This window comes from Anomaloglossus baeobatrachus, chromosome 1 (assembly GCF_048569485.1).
Source record: "Anomaloglossus baeobatrachus isolate aAnoBae1 chromosome 1, aAnoBae1.hap1, whole genome shotgun sequence".
In the NCBI taxonomy this organism is placed as follows: domain Eukaryota; kingdom Metazoa; phylum Chordata; class Amphibia; order Anura; family Aromobatidae; genus Anomaloglossus; species Anomaloglossus baeobatrachus.
Window position 1 is genome coordinate 955504497 of NC_134353.1, and position 24340 is coordinate 955528836.

The 24340-nt window shown below is 49.8% G+C and overlaps 1 protein-coding gene and 1 long non-coding RNA gene across 3 annotated transcripts in view; both read left to right on the forward strand.

Annotated features, from left to right (window-relative positions):
• The window catches only part of LOC142257423 (uncharacterized), a 115863-nt gene that overhangs the window by 11832 nt on the left and 79691 nt on the right, over window positions 1-24340 (forward strand). The gene's annotated exons all lie outside the window — the stretch shown is intronic.
• On the forward strand, window positions 20502-24335 carry LOC142257558 (uncharacterized). Its single transcript, XR_012727642.1, has 3 exons — window positions 20502-20626; window positions 23178-23246; window positions 24117-24335. It is a non-coding gene; the product is annotated as an uncharacterized LOC142257558 (long non-coding RNA).

Genomic DNA, 24340 nt, shown 5'->3' on the forward strand with positions numbered 1-24340 from the left:
AAACGCAGCTAAAAAAAAACGCTGTGTGAGGACAGCACTTCTGAAAACCCATTGACATTGCTGGGGAAGCAATGTCACTGCGTTTTCAGCACAAAAACGCGGTAAAAAACGCCGCTAAAAACGCGGCAAAAACGCCTAGTGCGCACATAGCCTTAAAGTAACTAGTAACCCGAATGCTGTACTATTTGTGCAAGTAGCAAATAGTGCGGAATTCAGGTTACTTGTTATTTTGAAAAACTAATTTCTCTAAAATCAATTTTTATTTATAAATATTAATAATTAAATCAAGCCATATTTTCCATATACAGCTATATCGGTCAGTGAACACACACCTGGTCGTGCAAAGCTTGATGTACTTAAAGGGAGTATTAATCTAGGAGGGTGAGGTTTAGCCCCAGATGATTTTACTCGTTAAAGGGATATCGCTGTGATGTATAAATAGGGGCCAGGTCATAAATCCCTAGTCTTTCTCCTTCCTAGCCGCGGAGGTTAAAACGCCATACAGTATTGGGCGCCTCTGCTCAACGTCAGCTATCCCTAATACACCCTACAACCTAGCTGTGTGCCAAAAATTGACCCAAAGCCCAAAAGGGTATAGATAGTGCTGAAGTCAAAGTGGTTCAATCATTCTAGGTGCATAGTCAGAACACTAGTAAATGTTAAGTATGATTTCTGGTCATAGAAAAAATCCCCAATCGGAATATTTACGCACTCACTCCCCTCTAACAGTATATGAAAAAATAGGGGCGAGGGAGAACTACAGGAAGCCTCTTAGGTCTGCTACCCAGTGCATTCGACCAACAGATTAGTTCATGGACCCGTAATTATTTGAATCCCAGTTGGGTAAAGTTATATTGCTGGAGAATGAACTCCCAGAAGAATCCCGACGTGTTTCCCCCACTTTGTTTTGGGTTCATCAGGGGATGTTACCACAATGTGACAATGCACACATTCCAGGTCACCTTCCAGTCTCCAGTGCCCTGCAAAAAGATCCCTTTAAAATGCTGTATGAAATGAGCAAATAGTCCTCATGTACGATGCAGGGAGGACATCAGCAACCCACCCTGTCAGTACGGGTCTGAATAGGTCCCCCCCTCTTCTGTCGTACACCAATTGGTATAGTGGAGGTGGGGGGATGCATCGCCCTGCAAATTGTCCGTTTGAAACTGTGTATACTTTCCTCCCATACCAGAGGTATAGGTTGCACTGTACATTTGATGCATATGCTAAGTCTCCTGGTTCGGGGCAGGTGGCTCCTCTATGGAAAGCCCCCCCACCCCCTCCCCAATTTGGGATTACATGCCACTTTTTTGTGACGTTGGTGTAATATCCCTTGTTTGACAATTATTGGCACTCGTTTTTCAGCCCATATTTCTCCGTGTATGGGATACCTAGTTACCACATTGGTTATTCTTTGTCTTAACCCTTCTGTCTGGCGTATTATCTCTGAATCTAGTTTCCTTTCTCAGCTCTCTAGTGGACTCTTTTCTCCCTTTTTCTTTGCCTTTTCTTACTCGTCTTTGCGTTCCTCCCCTTCTAAGATGACACAGGCTAACTGGGGTTCTCTAAATGCACGGGGCCTGAACTTTCCGCAAAAGAGGTCTCGGGTGCTCTTTGACATGCACAAAAAGCAAATTCATATCCTACTATTCAGGAGACGCACTTCAAGACTGGCCATCTCTCCTGCTTCAAAGATAGGCACTATACCAAGTGGGTACACAGCTCCAATCCAAAATGAGAATGAAAATGGGTATAAATAGGTAGCCACAAAGCTTTAGTACCCTTGGTTTTAGAGACGATGGTTGACCCAGAGGGGAGTTTATTTTTTAAGAATAAGTGTCAATTCTTCCATTTTCACCATAGTTAACTGGTATTTGCTTAACAGTGACCCGGCGACAACTTGTTCCTCCCTCTTGTACTCTCTGGCTGACTTTGTAGAGGGGATCCTGATCGTAGGTGGCGACCTGAATTTCACTCTTGACCCTGAAGTAGACTCGACCTCGAGACCTCACCCTTTCTCCCATAGGAAACGTACGGTTGTCAAAAGTGCCATCCAAAGCTTCCGTGGCATGTGACCAGCGTTTGTCGTGCTGCCACTGTACTGTATACACTGTACTGGAGTGCGCCGCATCCGCCAAATCGGCGAAAAGCCAGATGTGTGAAATCGGGGTCCCTCTTGCAGACTCTCTCTTATTGCCAGCTGCAGCGTGTGCACAACACAGCGCATGTGATGAATATGAAAGTGTTTTGAAGCAGCTTCAACAAGATCATCTAATCCTAAAGTATCATTTTGCTGTTCTTCTGTTGTAATATCTGCTTGTTCCTCAGTTGTGGCCTTCCATCTCAAACATACTGAATCCTAAATGTTCTTCTTGCTGTTGTTCATTACTTTTTCATCAGTATAATTGTACTTAAGTTTGAAGCATTGTCTGCTATAATAGCAAGACCCTGTTCTTTTTTGAGTTTGTAATCTTGCAGAACTTTTTCCACTAAGGCCTGGAGAAACTGGCTGATGTGATGAGCTTTAGTATCTGTTACTGCCAGTGTCTTGCTAACAATTTATTTCTTACAAAAATATCGAACATTGATGGCAAAATAGTTCAGTGAAGTGCAGTGACTCTGGGCATCCAGCAAAGGCAATGGGTTTCAAGGTAGGACATTCAGACACAGCGTCTTGTGAAGATCCTCACAAAGAATGAGCAGTCAGTTTGTGGCGTTTTTCTAATCTGCTTTTGCTATTCAAAGCATTTTTTTATGAGCTCAAAAACCTTTCAGGTGATGCGGTTTTTTAACAAGCTGATCTGCTTTTGCAGCTGACAAACGTATCCTCAAAAAACGCAGCAAAAACGCTGTGTGTGAATGCAGCCTTAGATCAGGAATAGAACAGCCATTTACAGGACATTTCACAACTTTCACAAATTCCTATGAAAAAATATTCAGCACATTCTGCATTGCACTACAGTCCCCAATTTATTATATATTTTAGGAGTCTGTGTCTGTGCATTTTATACCGACTCCGTCTCCACCAAAATGAGCTCCGACTCTGACTCCACAGCCCTGGCTTCCGGCGTCATGGCTAATTTGCATGTGATGCCCTAGAAGGGCTTCGCATGCAATTTAGCCATGTGTGCAGTGGCTGAAGCGACATTGCCGGTATTTAACTAATGCGCTCTGTTGGTCAGGAAGCCTTGACATGTACATGTGCAAGGTGTAGTTCCAGCGTGGTCACATCACACAGCTGTTGCTGAGCTGCCACTTGCAACCGCTGCTGAATCCGTGCGAGTCAAGTGGCAGCTGGAGTGGACTTGTGGAAATGGAAGCGCACAAAGCGTACCTTCCCAAGTAACTCTTGCAAATTAGGCTCGTTTTTTCATGAACCGTTGAACCATGAAGTTGAGCACATGGCCAGGCATGGTACATGTGCGAGCTTCCTAAGCTTCAGAACCATCACCAGGTTACAGGCATGTTATCACACAAGACTATGGCTGGTTGTAGTTTTGGTTGGCAAGAGGCACAGATCTGTCTGGTCTTAGACCTTTCAACAACTCTGCTGCAGCATGCGATTTATCACCTAAAGTTAGTCATTTAAACAGAGCCTGTTACTGTTTCACTGAGGCAGTGTTTCCATCTTGGGACTGATGAGGAGGGTAATTCAGACCAAGATGAAAGGAAGTGGAGGGAGGGCCCTCAAAAATTTCTGGTAGAAGGCCACCTGTGGGCCTTCCCAAATGTATGAAAGAGGGCCCTTCAAAATGTAGGAGTGAGGGTCCTCCAAATATTATGGTTAAGGATCGCATGTTGATTCTGTAGATATTATGGAAAAGGAGCAAGAGGAGAATTTTTACAAAATCTGTTTTATTCTTTTCACAGAAAATCGTGGCATTATACAGAATAGATATGAAAAGCAAGTCATTATCCCAGATGTACACTCAGTTCTTCACAGCAAGAATCCGTCATCTGTGGCTTCTAAACAATGTCTTGATTCACTGCGGCATGTTCAGCAAAATAAAAGCCACTCAAGGGGTGTTCAACAACAAAGAACTCACACAGGGGAGAAGCCATATTCCTGTAATCAATATGGAAAGCGTTTTACTCAAAAGTCAGCTTCAATTTCACACAAAATAATTCACAAGGGAAAACCATTTTCATGCCCAGAATGTGGAAAATCTTTTAGTTGGAAATCACAGCTTGAAATACATCTAAAAACTCACACAGGGGAGAAGCCATTTTATTGTTCAGAATGTGGGAAATGTTTTTTTCAAAAATCACACCTTGATAGCCATATAAAAACTCACACAGGGGAGAAGCCGTTTTCATGTTCAGATTGTGGGAAATGTTTTATTAGGAAATCACAGCTTGATAGCCATATAAAAACTCACACAGGGGAGAAGCCGTTCTCATGTCCAGAATGTGGGAAATGTTTTAGTTGGAAATTACAGCTTGGTGTGCATATAAAAACTCACACTGGGGAGCAGCCATTTTCATGTTCAGAATGTGGGAAATATTTTACTCGGAAATTGCAGTTTGATGAGCATATAAAAACTCACACTGGGGAGAAGCCATTTTCATGTTCAGATTGTGGGAAATGTTTTATTAGGAAATCACAGCTTGATAGCCATATAAAAACTCACACTGGGGAGAAGCCATTTTCTTGTTCAGAATGTGGGAAATGTTTTAGTTGGAAATCACTGCTTGATGTGCATATAAAAACTCACACTGGGGAGAAGCCATTTTCATGTTCAGAATGTGGGAAATGTTTTATTCGGAAATCACAGCTTGATGTGCATAGAAAAACTCACACTGGGGAGAAGCCATTTTCATGTTCAGAATGTGGGAAATGTTTTATTCAGAAATCACAGCTTGATGTGCATAGAAAAACTCACACGGGGGAGAAGCCATTTTCATGTTCAGAATGTGAGAAATGCTTTGCTCACAAATCTGCTTTTATTAGACACATGAAAATTCACACAAGGTAAAAGACATGTTTATTTAGAATGTGGGAAATGTTATAGCAGTAAATCAATTCTTGTTGAACATCTAGGCATTCTTTTACCCAGAAATCAGATCTTATCAGACATCAAAGAATTCACACAGGAGAGGAGAAGCCATTTTTATGTTCTGTATGTGGAAAGTGTTATCAGGAAAAGTCACACAGAAAAAAAATATCCATAACGTAAATCTTCAATTGTTTTAGGCAACTCCCCCCGAAGGACAACATCTACAGGTAGTCTCCTTTGTTCTATGCGTGTTTCCCCTCCCATTCCAAAGATAGCCTTATGGTCTATATTCCCTACCTATGTGCACACACTGCGTTTTTTTGACGCTGCGTTTTTGTGCGTTTTTGGCCGCTAAAAAAGCACAAAAACGCACCTGCGTCGAAAAAACGCGGCAAAAAACGCACGCGTTTTGCCGTGATTTGGTGCGTTTTTTTGCTGCGTTTTGCTGCGTTTTTGCTCCTTATGCGTTTTTTATCAGTGAACAAAAAAAAAAGGTCTGATGTCATTTCCTTCTTCAATGTGTTCTTCATTCTCCACTAGTGTATGCAGAAGAGCAGACAGCTGCAGAACTACAAGGCTCAGCATACTCCATCCAATAGTGTATGCAGGAGAGCAGACAGCAGCTGCAGAACTACAAGGCTCAGCATGCTCCATCCAGGACTGTATGCTTGAGGGAGAGTCAGGGGGAGCAGACCTACAAGGCTCAGCATCCTCCATCCAATAGTGTATGCAGGAGAGCAGACAACAGCTGTCGAACTACAAGGCTCAGCATGCATCCTCCTTCCAGGACTGTATGCAGGATTTCTTTGCCCCCCCAAACAAAAAAAATGACGTGGGCTTCGCCATATTTTTGCATGCTAGCCGGGTACAGCAGGCAGGTACGGGCTGCCCCCAACCCCCAGCTGCCTATTTGTACCCGGCTGGGAACCAAAAATATAGGGAAGCCCTTTTTTTTTTTTTAAATTATTTCATGAATTTCATGAAATAATTTAAAAAAAAAAAATGACGTGAGCTTCGCCCAATTTTTGAGTCCAGCCGGGTACAACTAGGCAGCTGGGGATTGGAATCCACAGTGCAGGGTGCCCATGCTTTCTGGGCACCCCCGCTGTGAATTGCAGTCCCGCAGCCACCCCAGAAAATGGCGCTTTCATAGAAGCGCCATCTTCTGGCGCTGTATCCTACTCTTCCAGCTGCCCTGATGCCGGGTGGCTCGCCGGGTAATAATGGGGTTAGGGCTAGCTGTATAGCTGGCCCTAAGCCCGAAATTCATGGTGTCACGCCAATATTAGACATGGCCACCATGAATTTCTAGTAAAGATAAAAAAAAAACACAACACACAGAAAAATATATTTTTATTAGAAATAAAACACAACACAATTAGTGACTACATCTTTATTGAAATAAAGAACCCCCCTCCTCCGCAGTAATCCTGGGTTAGGGTCCCGCGCCGTCCAATCCGGATCCAATATCATCTGATCGGTTTGCTGGAAGGCAAAGCGATCAGATGATGTGTCAGGATCAAGTGCCTGAATCCCATCACACATCAGCTGATTGTATAAAAGCCGATTATACAATCAGCTGATGCATCGGTGCAAAAAAAAAAAAAAATAATACTTATGTGCTGATTACCGGCAGCTCCTGCAGCGATGGGGCGGGAGTCTGATCCTGTCCGATCGCTGCAGCAGCTGTCGGTAATCAGGGATGAAGTCTCCTGACGCATCCGCTGATACCGGCCGGGCGCCCGTGTCACCGCGATACTTACGATCAGCTGATGCGTCAGGTGACTGCATCAGGTGATCCATCGCCAGGTCCTGCATCCATCGGAGGTTTCCCGGCCGTCTGCACACAGCCGGAGCGGGGGTGGCGATACCGTGAGAGGAGCTGGGAGCGGGCATGGCACCGGGAGTCTGCAGATAGGTGAGTATAACTTTTTTTTTGTCTACTGTTAACTTTTGTTTTCGCAGCCGCTTCCATCTCCCGCCCAGACATGGCGCCGCACGGCAGCATACATGCACAGGACGGGAGGTGGAAGCAGCGGTGACGGTACCGGGAGGATTCACGCTTCTGTATATACTGACAGAAGGAATCCTCTTCCTGTACACGTCACTTTACTACCCACCTCCTGCGTTTATAGCTGCGCTTTTGGTCTTAGAAACGCACCAAAATGCACCAAAACGCAGCTATTTGCGTTTCTCATTGCGTCTTTCAACATCCCATTGAACTCAATGGATGAAAAGCGCAGTGAAAAACGCGGGAATAATTGACATGCTGCGTCTTTGTGGTCACCACAAAAACGCAGCTGAAAAAAAACGCTGTGTGGGGACAGCAAAAATGAAAACTCAGACTTTGCTGGGGAAGAAAAGTCATGCAGTTTTGAGGCCAAAAACGCACCCGAAAAACGCGCAAAAACGCCGAGAAAAACGCACTGTGTGCACATAGCCTAAGTCCTAATAGGGACAGTGGTGATAATATCTGTAAAGCTGTGAAATTAATGGCATTTATAAGTGATTAAGCAAATTGAGTTATGTGCCCTGAAGAAGGCTGGTTCACAGCCGAAATGCATTTGATTGTATTTTAATTATTTTTATTGAAAGCTGGGATATTGATCCTCCTTACTCCACTACTACATTGCCACTTGAGGTAGCGTGTGCTATTACTGATCTGTTTTTCTGGAGCATTTTCTCTGTTTGGATCCCCACTGGAGCATTTTCCTGCAGCACATTTGAGCTATTGGAATGACTTTGGATTCACATGTACATTTATATACTACTTCAAGGTGAGTGCAAAATTCTTCACTCACGGCTACAACTATACTGACTACTTATTATGCTCAGGGAGCGCCATATTGTCTTTTTTTCCCCTTTTCACATGAAAAGTTCCAGGGAATGTAGCTTGTGAGCCCCAATGGGGACAGTGGTGATAATGTCTGTAAAGCTGTGGAATGAATGGCACTATATAAGTGAGTAAAATAAATAAAATAACCGTACAAGAAATAATACAACAGTTTCTTTCCAGATAAAGTCGCACGTTTTCAAAAGAGATGATGGTTCTGTTTGCAGTTGTCAATAAACGTCACAATCAGCAAATAGAATCCAGATAACATAGAATGGTAGGGTTGGAAGAGATCTCAGGGGCCATCGGGTCCAACCCCCTGGGAGTGCAGGCTTTACTAAATCATCCCAGCTATATGTTTATCCATTTTCCGATTAAAGCTTTCCATTGATGGAGAGCGCACCACCTCCCGTGGTAGCCTGTTCCACTCCCTGACTGCCCTCACTGTCAAAGTTTTTCCTAATGTCTAATCTGAATCTCCTTCCTTTTAGTTTCATCCCATTGCTTCTTGTACTTCCTTGTGCTAATGAGAATAGGGTAGTTCCCTCTGCACTGTGACTACCTTTCAGATATTTGTAAACCGCTATTAAGTCTCATCTCAGCCTTCTCTTTTTCAAACTAAACATACCTAGTTCTTTTAGCCATTCTTCATAGGACATGGTTTGCAGACCTACCATCTTGGTTGCTCTTCTCTGGACTTGCTCCAATATATCAATGTCTTTCTTGAATTGGGGCGCCCAGAACTGTACACAGTATTCCAGGTGGGGTCTGATCAGGGTAGAGTATAGGGGAATAATCACCTCTCTTAATCTAGATTCAATTCTTGTCTTGATACATCCCAGAATTGTGTTGGCTTTTTTAGCTGCAGCTCCGCGTTGTTGGCTCATGTTGAATCTGGGATCCACTATTATGCCCAAGTCCTTTTCCTCGGTGCTATCACCTAGTTCTATTCCTCCCATACTATATATGTTTTTTACATTTCTTTTACCCAGATGTAGGACTTTGCATTTGTCCCTGTTAAAAACCATACTGATCTCTTCAGCCCATTGTTCAAGTGTGTCTAGACCCTTTTGAATATGCTCTCTTTCCTCTCTAGTGTTGGCCACTTCTATCTTAGTATCATCTGCAAATTTTATGAGTTTTCCAATAATTCCATTATCCAGATCATTTATAAAGATATTAAACCGCACTGATCCCAGGACAGAGCCTTGCAGTCCCCGCTTTTGACTTTCCTCCAGGTTGATGTGTATCCATTTAGTATTACTCGTTGTGCCTGATTAAGTCAGTTGTGAATCCATCTAACTGATTTTTTTTGTCAATTCCATACTTGATCATTTTTTCAATGAGGATGTCTTGTGAAACTTTATACCATGTTTCCCCGAAAATAAGACCTAGCAGGAGTTTTCAGGGATGCTTAAATATAGGACATTCCCTGAAAATAAGACCTAGCAGGAGTTTTCAGGGATGCTTAAATATAAGACATTCCCTGAAAATAAGACCTAGCCGCAGTCAATAGAATTGTCATGCAGCGGTGAAAAAGTTAAAGAATCCTGCAGGACACTTCACTATAGATAGCGGACACCCCCTAAAGAAAGAAGAGAGAAGATCCTCCCCCCCCCCACTGATCATACTCACCAGACGCTGGAGCAGGTGAGCGCATCAAGGTCCTGTGGTGGAACGCACATGTACACACACATCAGTTCTCATACACACTCGCCACATCCAGCAATATCGCTTGCTTCTGGGCAGCGATCTTCCAGGACCTGCCAGAGGATCACATAGCCAGAAGCATGTGGTATCTACGGATGTTGTGAGTGTGCTTTCGATTGTAAATGTATGTGCATTATCGTGTGTACTGTGAGATGTGTGTGTGAGTGTATGCAATCAGATCTGTGAGTGTCGGCAGGAGGCAGAGGAGGACGGCGGCCAGGGTGTGTGGGTGTTCTGATGTGAGTGTCGGCGAGACGCAGGGGAGCACAGTTGCTGGGAGATCACAGGGAGGAATGTGATGTGTGTGAGATCTGATGTATGCGAGTGTTAGATGTAGGGGAGCACAGCTGCTGGGAGATCACAGGGAGGAATGATGTGGGATGTGTGTGATGTGATCTATGCGAGTGTTAGTTAAACGCAGGGGAAGCGTGCAGCATACCTGCTGGGAGATCACAGGGAGATCTGGGAGCCATACCGACACCCGATTCTGGTATGACAATCCTGGGAAGAGGGGGTCTGCTTTTTGTTTGGGGTAAACTTACCCCCAACCATGTCGCCTCGAGAATAAGACACTCCCTGAAAATAAGACCTAGTGCTTTTTCAGGCTAAAAAAAAAATATAAGAAAGTGTCTTATTTTCGGGGAAACGGGTAGAATGCCTTACTGAAGTCAAGGTATACTATATCCACAGCATTCCGCTGGTCCAACCATTCAGTGACTTTGCTGTAGAAGGAAATCAGGTTGGTCTGACAAGGTTTATTGGTCATAAAGCTATGCTGGCTTTGGTTGATTAATGCCTTCCCATCCAGGTACCTAAGTAAATGTTCTTTGACAATTTGTGCAACTATTTTTCCTGTAATAATTACAGGCCAGTAAGCCTAACCTCTCCCTGAATCCTCCTTATTCCTGCTATGGAGGTCAGACTTACTGACCTGTAATTCCTGGGATCTTCCTTTTTCCCCTGAGAATTGCAGTACGCAGCCGCCCCAGAAAATAGTGCTTTCATAGAAGTGCCATCTTTTGGCGCCGTATTAAACTCTTCAAGCAGCCGCCCTGGTGTGGGGTGGCACGCTGGGTAATAAGGGGTGAATGAATACCAGCTTTGTTTTACCAGCTGATATTAAGCCCGAGATTCCTAATGTCAGGCCAAGTTTGACCCGGCCATTAAGAATCTCCAATAAAGGGTTAAAAAAAGACCCCATGCAGAGAAAAAAATATATTTTATTAGAAATTAATACACAGACACACTTGGGGACGCCATCTTTATTACTCCCGCTCACCCCTCCATGATTCTGTACTTCTGTCACCGATCTAGCTCTGCTATATCACAAAGTACGGAAAGAACGCTTCTTCTACCCATGCTGTCTAATCACTCAATGAGTGAGCAGAGGCTGTGGGTTGGTAAGAGGTGACGTCATCACTGCCACCGTTGCCATAGTAACCTAACGAGGGGGATTACTATAGCAACGGTGATCTCCGACACCTGATTACCGGTGCTGTTATATACCGGCTGTGGCATTACAGTGTGTGGCAGCCAATCCCTGCATGTGGGCTGACTGTAAAGAGTGCCGACATGCAGGGAGGGGGAGCAGAGCATGTGCCCAAGCATCTCGCCGGTACACGGCGCTCGCGAGTATATCGAGTACTGAGTACTGGCGAGCATGCTTGTCCATCCCTATCCACTGACAGTACAGAACCTTGCATGACGTTAGTCATGTGACCAATCTGTAGCCAATAAGATAATACAACATTCACACGGGACTGGTCACATGGCTATGACGTCACAGAAGTTCTTTAGTCAGTGGTGATTATCGAGAGGGCACAGCGATGCTCAGACTCTGAAGGAGAAGCAGGGGGAGACAGAGTCTGCAGAACGCGTCGTGGGACCTGTATGTATAATGACAATGTTTATTATTAACAATATTCTTTATTTTACAGCCCTCCCCCGCCCCATCCTATAACTGTAAAGTCAAAGATCGGTGATCGGGCACAAGATCATATTGTCTTGATTCCGATCTTTACAAAACGATCGGGCGAGTCTCCCCGATCCCGACCATCGGGTGAATCGCCCATCACTATTTGTTTTATTTTAGTATCCTGTGATTAAAAAGAATATAAAAATAAATCTCTACATTTTCTCTCAAAGAAAATCAGAATACAGAAATATTTTTTCCTATTTTTAAACTCAAATGCTGCACATTCACTGATGAAATGACATCAGTAGAAGAATCGTCCAAGAATCCCACTCCCCAATATCATGATTAAATTGCTGGGGCCCGAACATCCTATCAGGACACAATGGGTTATTCAGTGAGGAAAAAAAGTATTTTGTCAGCCACCAATTGTGCAAGTTCTCCCACTTAAGGCCCCGTTACACACAACGACATCACTAACGAGATATCGCTGAGCTCATGGAATTTGTGACGCACATCCAGCCTCGTTAGCGACGTCATTGCTTGTGACACGAGCGACCACTAACAATCCCAAATACTCACCAAATCGTTGATTGTTGACACGTCGTTCATTTTCAAAATATCGTTGCTCGTGTAGGACCGCAGGTTGTTTGTCGTTCCTGAGGCAGCACCCATCGCTACGTGTGACACTCCGGTAACGACTAACAGCGTTCCTGCGTCCTTCGGCAACGAGGTGGGAGTGATGTTCATGCGGCTTCTCTCCGCCCCTCCGCTTCTATTGGTGACCTACTGTGTGACGTCACTGTGACGCCGCACGAACCGCCTCCTTAAAAAAGAGGTTCGCTGGCCACAGCGAAGTCGTTAGGAAGGTAAGTTCGTGTGACATCAAATCTTTCAAATCAAATCTTTATTTTTATATAGCGCTAACATATTCCGCAGCGCTTTACATACATCAGGAACACTGTCCCCATTGGGGCTCACAATCTAAAGTCCCTATCTGTATGTCTTTCGAGTGTGGGAGGAAACCGGAGAACCCGGAGGAAACCCACGCAAACACGGGGAGAACATACAAACTCCTTGCAGATGGTGTCCTTGGTGGGATTTGAACCCAGGACCCCAGCGCTGCAAGACTGCAGTGCTAACCACTGAGCCACCGTGCCGCCCATGTACCAGAGATATTGTTTGTCACGGGCAGCAATTTGCCCATGACGCACCAACGACGGGGGCGGGTGCTATCGCTAGCGACATCGCTTAGTACCCTTTAAAATGATGAGAGCAGCCTGTAATTGACATCATAGGTAGACTACAACTATGAAAAACAAAATGATAAAAAAAAAATCCCGATAAATCACCTTGTCTAATTTGGCATGATTTTATTTTGCGAATTATGGTGGAAAATAAGTATTTAGTCACATAAAAACATGCAAGATTTCTGGCTCTCATAGACCTGTAACGTCTTTAAGAGGCCCCGCTGTCCTCCACTCATTACCTGTAGTAATGACACCTGTTTGAACTTATCAGTATAAGACCAAGAACTGTCGAAGGACACCAGAAAAAAAAATTGTAACCCTGCAACAGGCTGGGAAGACTGAATCTGCAAAAGGCAACCAGCTTGATGTGAATGACAGCGACTGTGGGAGCATTAATACGAAAATGGAAGATATACAAGACCACTGATAATCTCCCTTGATCTGGGGCTCCATGCAAGATCTTACCCTGTGGGATCAAAATGATCACAAGAATGCTGAGAAAAAATCCCAGAGCCACATGGGGGATCTAGTGAATGGTCTATAGACAAAAGGTTGATCAGCTCACCAGTTCCAAAGTTCATTTAACGTCCTGCAGGATAAGGTGTGGTGCTCGGACAAAAATCTCTGGGCCAGCTCCCAGGTAACACAGGCTAGTATACTTAACTCCCAAGTGTCCGGCATCCAACAAGAAAATAGGACGGATAGGACTGTTCACACCAAAGGGATATTTTCCGTAGCTTTTATTCACATTAAAAGCATAACTGACGCGTTTCGAGCAGTCAGTAGCTCTTAGTCATAGCATTAATGCATACACATTTACAACCATTTTATAGACATTTACAAAAAACTACATCCAATCAGGACATAGTTAATTATTCCTAATTTAGTACACATGTATAAGGAAGGTTGCCTATTACAATATTAACCTATTCAATACCAATCCAAACCCACTACCACTATCATTGTAAAAAAAAAAAATATCTCTTTCACATAAACACTATTTAATAGTAGTATAATAGATCTGTCTTAAAGTTCAGTCCGTTAGGAAAAACAATTAAATTGCAAAATCCAATAGATTTCTTTTGCACGTAATGTCGCCATCCTGTCTCCTCCTCGTTATGATTTCTTGTTTTAGAGTTCATGTATCACCTTCATGTATAAGGAGGTGATCGCCATTTTTTGTAAATACATGGAGGTGATACATCAACTCTAAAAGTTCTGGCTATAGAACACATCAAGAAATCATAACGAGGAGGAGACAGGATGGAGACATTACGTGCAAGAGAAATCTATTGGATTTTGCAATTGAATTCTGTTTTTCCTAACGGACTGAACTTTAAGACTAGAGATGAGCGAACCGGCTGTGGTTCGGCTCGAGTTCGGTTCACCGAACGGAGGAACCGTTCGAGTTTGGTTCGGCGAACCACTCGAACCGCATAGGAAACAATGGGAGGCAATCACAAACACATAAAAACACCTAGAAAACACCCTCAAAAGGTGTCCAAAAGGTGGTAAACAACTCACAACACAACACAAACACATGGGAAAGTGACAAGGACATATACTCATGCGAAAACAAAAGAGCAGGACAAGAAAAAAGAGAAGGAGACACAGATATAGGCATGGCACGCCCTTCTAAAATCATGTAAAACACCGCAAGGTGACTCCAAGCGGAGTCTCCCTTTTTTCCAAAAATTGGGCCACACACACACCCACCCCTTCAGTGGCAACACTTGTGCCCCAGTTGTACACTTCACAGGTAGATTTGCATCAAGCACATTCAAAAATACGCCATACTTAACCGTCCCCAGGATGACCGGGGTAGGTAGCTAAGTCTTTCCTGATCCCAGCTCTGTTCATCTTGGATCATTTTTAAAAACAATGTAAGCAAGAGTTACTCCAAGCAGAGTCTCCCTTTTTTCCAAAAATTGGGCCACACAGACACCCACCCCTTCAGTAGCAGCAGTTGTGCCCCAGTTGTACACTTCACAGGTACATTTGCATCAAGCACATTCCAAATCCACAAGCATTTACTCTCCCCAGGATGACACAGGGGTAGTAAACTCCTTGTGGATCCATGACTTGTTCATTTTGATGAACATTAGTCTGTCCACATTGTCACTGGACAGACGCGTGCGCTTATCTGTCAGCACACACCCAGCAGCACTGAAGACACGTTCAGAGACAACGCTGGCAGCTGGACACGACAAAATCTCCAAGGCGTAAGTGGAGAGCTCTGGCCATTTTTCAAGATTTGAAGCCCAAAATGAGCAAGGCTCCATTTGCAAAGTAATGGCATCGATGTTCATTTGGAGATACTCCTGTATCATCCTCTCCAGCCGTTGACTATGTGTTAGACTTGTTGGCTCTGGTGGCCTTGCAAAGGAGGGGCTAAAAAAATTATGAAAAGATTAAATAAAATTGCTGTTACCAGCACCAGATACGGTGCTACTGGTACGGGTAGACTGTTGAAGATGACGAGACCGTCCCATGCTTGTCAAGTTACAACTGGGAGATTCACTCCCTGCACCTGCACGGTTGTTTGGTGGAAAAGCCGAGCTAAGATCGAGTAACAGCTTCTGCTGATACTCCTGCATACGTGCGTCCCTTTCTATGGGTGGAATTATGTCACAAAATTTGGACTTGTACCGGTCTAATAGTGTGGCAACCCAGTAGTCATCATCACTTCTAATTTTGACAATACGACTGTCATGTTGGAGGTAGTGCAGCAAGAAGGCACTCATGTGTCTTGTGCAGCCATGCGGACCAAGTCCACGCTGTGTTTGTGGCATAGAGGTGCTAACCGTTCTTTCTTCCTCTGACATCTCCCCCAACCTCTTTCAACTGAAATTTGACCAAGGTCTCCCTCATCCGCTGAGTCTTCCATGTCCATGGACAGTTCGTCCTCCATTTCTTCATGTTCTCCTGCACCTTCCTCAACATTTCGCCTGCTACCATGCGCCCTTGCTGATCCCTGTCCCCAATGGTCCCATGCCTGCCGTGTTGGTGATGATGAACGTCTGGACCTTGGTGATGTTGTTGTCTCTTGCGCATATGAATCCTCCTGTAGTTCCTCCCCTTCCTGTGGTCCCACCCCCTGACTCCGAATAGTGTTTAGCGTGTGCTCCAGCATGTAAATGACTGGAATCGTCATGCTGATAATGGCATTGTCAGCGCTAAACATATTCGTCGCCATGTCGAAACTGTGCAGTCTCTCTCCCTGCGAGCCCCCCCCCTCCCGACGTGCAGTCTCTCTCCCTGCGAGCCCCCCCTCCCGACGTGCAGTCTCTCTCCCTGCGAGCCCCCCCCTCCCGACGTGCAGTCTCTCTCCCTGCGAGCCCCCCCCCTCCCGACGTGCAGTCTCTCTCCCTGCGAGCCCCCCCCCCTCCCGACGTGCAGTCTCTCTCCCTGCGAGCCCCCCCCCTGCCGATGTGCAGTCTCTCTCCCTGCGAGCCCCCCCCTCCCGACGTGCAGTCTCTCTCCCTGCAAGCCCCCCCCTCCCGACGTGCAGTCTCTCTCCCTGCGAGCCCCCCCCCCTCCCGACGTGCAGTCTCTCTCCCTGCGAGCCCCCCCCCTGCCGATGTGCAGCCTCTCTCCCTGCGAGCCCCCCCCCTCCCGACGTGCAGTCTCTCTCCCTGCAAGCCCCCCCTTCCCGACGTGCAGTCTCTCTCCCTGCGAGCCCCCCCTCCCGACGTGCAGTCTCTCTCCCTGCGAGCCCCCCCCCTCCCGACGTGCAGTCTCTCTCCCTGCGAGCCCCCCCCGACGTGCAGTCTCTCTCCCTGCGAGCCCCCCCCTCCCGACGTGCAGTCTCTCTCCCTGCGAGCCCCCCCCTCCCGACGTGCAGTCTCTCTCCCTGCGAGCCCCCCCCCCGACGTGCAGTCTCTCTCCCTGCGAGCCCCCCCCCCGACGTGCAGTCTATCTCCCTGCGAGCCCCCCACCTCCCGACGTGCAGTCTCTCTCCCTGCGAGCCCCCCCTCCCGACGTGCAGTCTCTCTCCCTGCGAGCCCCCCCTCCCGACGTGCAGTCTCTCTCCCTGCGAGCCCCCCCCCCTCCCGACGTGCAGTCTCTCTCCCTGCGAGCCCCCCCCCTCCCGATGTGCAGTCTCTCTCCCTGCGAGCCCCCCCTCCCGACATGCAGTCTCTCTCCCTGCGAGCCCCCCCTCCCGACGTGCAGTCTCTCTCCCTGCGAGCCCCCCCCTCCCGACGTGCAGTCTCTCTCCCTGCGAGCTCCCCCCCGACATGCAGTCTCTCTCTCTGCGAGCCCCCCCCTCCCGACGTGCAGTCTCTCTCCCTGCGAGCCCCCCCTCCCGACGTGCAGTCTCTCTCCCTGCGAGCCCCCCCTACCGACGTGCAGTCTCTCTCCCTGCGAGCCCCCCTCCCCCCCCAACGTGCAACACTGCCCCCTGCCCAGCACGAGCACCCCCAATGTGCAACACAGCCCCCTGCCCAGCACGAGCCTCCCCCCAACGTGCAACGTTGCCCCCTACCTGGTGCACCCTGCAAGGCCCCTCAAAGAGCAACACAGCCCCCTGCAAGACACCAAAAGTTCGGCATCACACCCTACCTAGTGCGAGCCCCACTAAAAATGTGCATCCTCTCCCTGCGAGCCCCACCAAATATGGAGCGTCGCCCCTTGCCCAGTGCGAGCCCACAACGTGCAGCGTCGTCCCCTGCCCAGTGCGAGCCTCCCAAACGTGGATCGCCCCCTGCAAGTCCCCCCAAATGTGCAGTATAGCCCCCTGTCCAGTGCGAACCTCCCAAACGCGTTGCCCCACGAGCCCCCCCAATGCGCCGCCTCCCGCTGCCCAGTGAACCTGAGCAGGGGGCACTCGATGGGCAGCGGAAGGGCGGAGGGTTGGGGGGGGCTCGAACTAGACGGGGGCTATACTGCACGTTGGGGGGGGGGCTCGCAGGGAGAGAGGCTGCATGTCGGGGGGGGCTCGCAGGGAGAGAGGCTGCACGTCGGGGTGAAGCTCGCAGGGAGAGAGGCTGCACGTCGGGGGGGGGGCTCGCAGGGAGAGAGGCTGCACGTCGGGGGGGGCTCGCAGGGAGAGAGGCTGCACGTCGGGGGGGAGGGGCTGTTCAGATCTTGCTGACAGTTTATTTTCTGTCTTTAACAGCCCCTGATCCTCTTATGCAAGGGCTCTCGCTGGGCAGAAGCCTCCACAGCCTCTCCCCCTGCCCTCTGTAGCCCCCCATATCCCCTCCTTATAGAAGCCTCCACAGCATCTCCCCCTGCCCTGTGTAGCCCCCCATATCCCCTCCTTATAGAAGCCTCCACAGCCTCTTCCCCTGCCCTGTGTAGCCCCCCATATATCCCTCCTTATAGAAGCCTCCACAGCCCATCCCCCTGCCCTGTGTAGCCCCCCATATCCCCCTCCTTATAGAAGCCTCCACAGCCTCTCCCCCTGCCCTGTGTAGCCCCTCATATCCCCCTCCTTATAGAAGCCTCCACAGCCCCTCCCCCTGCCCTGTGTAGCCCCCCATATCCCCCTCCTTATAGAAGCCTCCACAGCCCCTCCCCCTGCCCTGTGTAGCCCCCCATATCCCCCTCCTTATAGAAGCCCCCACAGCCCCTCCCCCTGCCCTGTGTAGCCCCCCATATCCCCTCCTTATAGAAGCCTCCACAGCCCCTCCCCCTGCCCTGTGTAGCCCCCCATATCCCCCTCCTTATAGAAGCCTCCACAGCCCCTCCCCCTGCCCTGTGTAGCCCCCCATATCCCCTCCTTATAGAAGCCTCCACAGCCCCTCCCCCTGCCCTGTGTAGCCCCCCATATCCCCCTCCTTATAGAAGCCTCCACAGCCCCTCCCCCTGCCCTGTGTAGCCCCCCATATCCCCCTCCTTATAGAAACCCCCACAGCCCCTCCCCCTGCCCTGTGTAGCCCCCCATATCCCCTCCTTATAGAAGCCTCCACAGCCCCTCCCCTGTGTAGCCCCCCCATATCCCCCTCCTTATAGAAGCCTCCACAGCCCCTCCCCCTGCCTTGTGTAGCCCCCCATATCCCCTCCTTATAGAAGCCTCCACAGCATCTCCCCCTGCCCTCTGTAGCCCCCCATATCCCCTCCTTATAGAAGCCTCCACAGCATCTCCCCCTGCCCTCTGTAGCCCCCCATATCCCCTCCTTATAGAAGCCTCCACAGCCTCTCCCCCTGCCCTCTGTAGCCCCCCATATCCCTTCCTTATAGAAGCCTCCCCCTGCCCGGTGTAGCCCCCCATATCCCCCCTCCTTATAGAAGCCTCCACAGCCTCTCCCCCTGCCCTGTGTAGCCCCCCATATCCCCCTCCTTATAGAAGCCTCCACAGCCTCTCCCCCTGCCCTGTGTAGCCCCCCATATCCCCCTCCTTATAGAAGCCTCCACAGCCCCTCCCCCTGCCCTGTGTAGCCCCCCATATCCCCCTCCTTATAGAAGCCTCCACAGCCTCTCCCCCTGCCCTGTGTAGCCCCCCATATCCCCCTCCTTATAGAAGCCTCCACAGCCCCTCCCCCTGCCCTCTGTAGCCCCCCATATCCCCTCCTTATAGAAGCCTCCACAGCATCTCCCCCTGCCCTCTGTAGCCCCCCATATCCCCTCCTTATAGAAGCCTCCACAGCCTCTCCCCCTGCCCTCTGTAGCCCCCCATATCCCTTCCTTATAGAAGCCTCCCCCTGCCCGGTGTAGCCCCCCATATCCCCCCTCCTTATAGAAGCCTCCACAGCCTCTCCCCCTGCCCTGTGTAGCCCCCCATATCCCCCTCCTTATAGAAGCCTCCACAGCCTCTCCCCCTGCCCTGTGTAGCCCCCCATATCCCCCTCCTTATAGAAGCCTCCACAGTCCCTCCCCCTGCCCTGTGTAGCCCCCCATATCCCCCTCCTTATAGAAGCCACCACAGCCCCTCCCCCTGCCCTGTGTAGCCCCCCATATCCCCCTCCTTATAGAAGCCTCCACAGCCTCTCCCCCTGCCCTGTGTAGCCCCCCATATCCCCCTCCTTATAGAAGCCTCCACAGCCTCTCCCCCTGCCCTGTGTAGCCCCCATATCCCCTCCTTATAGAAGCCTCCACAGCCTCTCCCCCTGCCCTGTGTAGCCCCCCATATCCCCCTCCTTATAGAAGTCTCCACAGCCTCTCCCCCTGCCCTGTGTAGCCCCCCATATCCCCTCCTTATAGAAGCCTCCACAGCCCCTCCCCCTGCCCTGTGTAGCCCCCCATATCCCCCTCCTTATAGAAGTCTCCACAGCCTCTCCCCCTGCCCTGTGTAGCCCCCCATATCCCCCTCCTTATAGAAGCCTCCACAGCCCCTCCCCCTGCCCTGTGTAGCCCCCCATATCCCCCTCCTTATAGAAGCCCCCACAGCCCCGTGCTGCAGCTTCAGGCCATTCCCTGTGAGATATACACGAGCTGCGGCCCCAAGAAATGACCGCAGGCAAAATCCAGTCTGAGAGGAAAGTTCTAGAACTAACGAGGAGCCGCTGAATCCTCTCCACCTCAGGGTCAGGATCCGTCCGCTCTGCCCCGCCCACAGCTCTGCCCCGCCCACAGCCCCGCCCCGCCCACAGCTCTGCACCGCCCACAGCTCTGCTCAGCCCACAGCTCAGCCCCGCCCACAGCTCTGCACAGCCCGAGTACTGCCCCGCCCACAGCTCTGCACAGCCGGAGCCCTGCCCCGCCCACAGCACTGCCCCGCCCAGAGACCTGCCCCGCCCACAGCTCTGCACAGCCGGAGCCCTGCCCCGCCCACAGCACTGCCCCGCCCAGAGACCTGCCCCGCTCACAGCTCTGCTCTGCCCACAGCTCTGCCCCGCCCTTTCCGGTGACGTCACCACTTCAGAGAGCGGAGGAGCCGGAGCCCTCAGCACAGGACGCGGCCCCCGCTGCCTGCCCCGGGAAACCCCGCACATCCCCTCCGCTACATCCCAGCAGAAGAAGCGGCCTCATTGCTGCAGCTGTGAGTGTCCCCGGCTCCTCTGTGCAGGGGCAGCGCGGGCTGTAGAGACGGGGACTCCTCTGTGACCTGTGGGGGGAGCGCGGCCATCACTGAGGGGTCCCGGAGTGTGTGTGACCTGTGGGGGGTCATCACTGAGGGGTCCCGGAGTGTGTGTGACCTGTGGGGGGTCATCACTGAGGGGTCCCGGAGTGTGTGTGACCTGTGGGGGGGTCATCACTGAGGGGTCCCGGAGTGTGTGTGACCTGTGGGGGGCCATCACTGAGGGGTCCCGGAGTGTGTGTGACCTGTGGTGGGCCATCACTGAGGGGTCCCGGAGTGTGTGTGACCTGTGGGAGGCCATCACTGAGGGGTCCCGGAGTGTGTGTGACCTGTGGGGGGCCATCACTGAGGGGTCCCGGAGTGTGTGTGACCTGTGGGGGGTCATCACTGAGGGGTCCCGGAGTGTGTGTGACCTGTGGGGGGTCATCACTGAGGGGTCCCGGAGTGTGTGTGACCTGTGGGGGGTCATCACTGAGGGGTCCCGGAGTGTGTGTGACCTGTGGGGGGCCATCACTGAGGGGTCCCGGAGTGTGTGTGTGACCTGTGGGGGGAGCGCGGCCATCACTGAGGGGTCCCGGAGTGTGTGTGACCTGTGGGGGGCCATCACTGAGGGGTCCCGGAGTGTGTGTGACCTGTGGGGGGACATCACTGAGGGGTCCCGGAGTGTGTGTGACCTGTGGGGGGTCATCACTGAGGGGTCCCGGAGTGTGTGTGACCTGTGGGGGGCCATCACTGAGGGGTCTCGGAGTGTGTGTGACCTGTGGGGGGTCATCACTGAGGGGTCCCGGAGTGTGTGTGACCTGTGGGGGGAGCGCGGCCATCACTGAGGGGTCCCGGAGTGTGTGTGACCTGTGGGGGGAGCGCGGCCATCACTGAGGGGTCCCGGAGTGTGTGTGACCTGTGGGGGGCCATCACTGAGGGGTCCCGGAGTGTGTGTGACCTGTGGGGGGAGCGCGGCCATCACTGAGGGGTCCCGGAGTGTGTGTGTGACCCCCGCACTACACGTGAAGGGGGGGGGGGGGGAGTGAAACACTGCTTATGATTACAGGGGCTTTCACCCTTGTGTTGTGTGACTGATGTCTTGTAAATAGTTGACAATAAAAGCAATGGATTCTTGTGAAATAACGTGTTGCGTTAAGTTTTCTTTAGCCGAGAGAGACACACACCGGCACTACCGCCCCCATCATCATCCTCACTGCGCACACGCCGGCACTACCGGCTCCATCATCATCATCATCACTGCGCACACGCCGGCACTACCGGCTCCATCATCATCATCATCATCACTGCGCACACGCCGGCACTACCGGCTCCATCATCATCATCATCATCACTGCGCACACGCCGGCACTACCGGCTCCATCATCATCATCATCATCACCACTGCGCACACGCCGGCACTACCGGCTCCATCATCATCATCCCCATCATCATCACTGCGCACACGCCGGCACTACCGCCCCCATCATCGTTACTGCGCACACGCAGGTTAATTATGGAAGGTATCTCTGGGAGACGCTTGCCATGATTAACCTTGTACTTAATGGCAGCTATGAGCTGCCATTAACTCCTTATTACCCCGAATGCCACCGCACCAGAGCAATTCGGGATGAGCCGGGTAGAGTCCCGGGACTCTCACATCTAATGAATGCGGCAATTCCGGGCGGCTGCTGGCTGATATTTTTAGGCTGGGGGTCTCTCCATAACGTGGTGCTCCCCATCCTGAGAATATCAGCCTTCAGCTGTATGGCTTTATCTTGGCTGGTATCAAAATTAGGGGGCACTGCATGTCGTTATTTTTTCCTTCAATTTATTGTACTGCACGACATAGACCCGCCCACTGGCGGATGTGATTGGTTACAGTGAGACAGCTGTCACTCAGCGTGGTGGCGTGTCTGACTGCATCCAATCATAGGCGCCGGTGGGCGGGGGAAGCAGGGAATATGAAGTGGAATAATGAGCGGCCCGCATTTGCAAAACGAGAAGCTGTCAGAACAGTGTGACAGCCGTGCAGCGCCGGTGATCGGTGAGTATGAGAGGGGAGAGACCAGGAGTGATTTTAAACTATTTAGATCGTTCTGCTGGACGTGCTGAGCATGCTCAGTACAACGTGACAAAATCCGCCCCCATAGACAATCATTAAACACCTTGGCATATTCTAACGGAATCCGTCAAGGTGCGTTATTTTAACGACCCAAGAAACGCTACATGCAGCGTTACCTCCGCCTGACGCTGCGTCATCCAGTGGATGCAACACAGACACTTGTGTTATGGTGCGTCGTCAATACAAGTCTATGGAGAATAGAGCAGTGCATTAACGGACTGCGCTATTCTCCATAGCGGCGGATTGCGCTGAACGCAAGTGTGAAAGCGGCCTAAATCCTTTTAAAGCCGGACAATTTTAAGACCAAGAATAAAGTATTGCAGTCGCCTCTCATCTCATCTTTCTAATAAAAGATCTTCTGTCGTTTTCTTTTGATTTTTCCTGATTGACCCATAAATGATGAATAAGGACGAAGACAAAATTATGGAGAAGATATTAAACCTGAGTCGGGAGATAATCTTCCATCTTACTGGAGAGGTGAGAGGCTCTGATGTCATCACATTACATCATTATCTATGGGAATAACAGAGGATATGACCGGGGAGGTGAGAGGCTCTGATGTCATCACATTACATCATTATCTATGGGAATAACAGAGGATATGACCGGGGAGGTGAGAGGCTCTGATGTCATCACATTACATCATTATCTATGGGAATAACAGAGGATATGACCGGGGAGGTGAGAGGCCCTTATGTCATCACATTACATCATTATCTATGGGGATAACAGAGGATATGACCGGGGAGGTGAGAGGCTCTGATGTCATCACATTACATCATTATCTATGGGAATAACAGAGGATATGACCGGGGAGGTGAGAGGTTCTGATGTCATCACATTACATCATTATCTATGGGAATAACAGAGGATATGACCGGGGAGGTGAGAGGCTCTGATGTCATCACATTACATCATTATCTATGGGAATAACAGAGGATATGACCGGGGAGGTGAGAGGTTCTGATGTCATCACATTACATCATTATCTATGGGAATAACAGAGGATATGACCGGGGAGGTGAGAGGCTCTGATGTCATCACATTACATCATTATCTATGGGAATAACAGAGGATATGACCAGAGAGGTGAGAGGCTCTGATGTCATCACATTACATCATTATCTATGGGGATAACAGAGGATATGACCGGGGAGGTGAGAGGTTCTGATGTCATCACATTACATCATTATCTATGGGGGATAACAGAGGATATGACCGGGGAGGTGAGAGGCTCTGATGTCATCACATTACATCATTATCTATGGGAATAACAGAGGATATGACCGGGGAGGTGATGAACTCTGGAAATGTCTGTAGTGATATTATTAATGTCTCCACACTCAGGATTACACAGTAGTGAAGACCTCTAGTGATCGCTGTCAGGCCCCTGTGTGTGAAGGACGGGGGGGAACCCTGAGCCCAATCCCGGGGCCTCCACCTCACCCCCTGATACATGAGGACATCAATGACCAGAAGGTCCTAGGACTCACCAACAAGATGCTGGAGCTGCTGACTGGAGAGGTGACACTGCCGGGAATGCTGGGACATTATACAGGACGGCACTGGAG